The sequence below is a fragment of the Morone saxatilis genome, unplaced genomic scaffold (genome assembly GCF_004916995.1).
Source record: "Morone saxatilis isolate NCDOM2014 unplaced genomic scaffold, NCSU_SB_2.0 Contig24, whole genome shotgun sequence".
NCBI classification, from domain to species: Eukaryota; Metazoa; Chordata; class Actinopteri; family Moronidae; genus Morone; species Morone saxatilis.
This window is the reverse complement of record NW_023339807.1, coordinates 19,002,790-19,003,314: the sequence shown is the minus strand read 5'-3', so window position 1 is coordinate 19,003,314 and position 525 is coordinate 19,002,790.

Here is a 525-nt window from a genome sequence, read left to right as displayed (position 1 = left end):
CTGCTCTCTGTCTGTGTCATGGATTTATAACAAGTTGCAGGTCTGTGTGTTAGTGTCTGTTTGACCAAGGGTAGATAGGATGAAGCTATGCTTTGTTTGCATTCACACAAAAGCCAGAAATATGCCACCTTCTTGCAGGGTTGTGTGGAGGTGTGGCCATGTTCATTTGTACTTTAGAGCTGCTGTGAAATAATCAGAAAAAAACATTTTATTTCTCTGATGCATTGATTTGTTCTTACTAAAGTAGCTCCCTCTCCTCATTAATTCTCTATGTAACTGGACCAAAGGTGCTCTCTCTGGCTCACTCCAGCCAGGGAGGAGGGACCAACTATGAATGATGCCTTTACAAACAACATCAGACAAATCCAGGATAGTATGCTTTTAAATTCAGTTTATAAATCTTGTCCTTAATTACATGTTGTGTACCTTTAGGGCCACTAGAGGGCATCACACACAAATGGTTTTCATAGTAAACTTATAATGTATGATTATTATTCACAACTTGGTGATTTAATTTGTAAAATA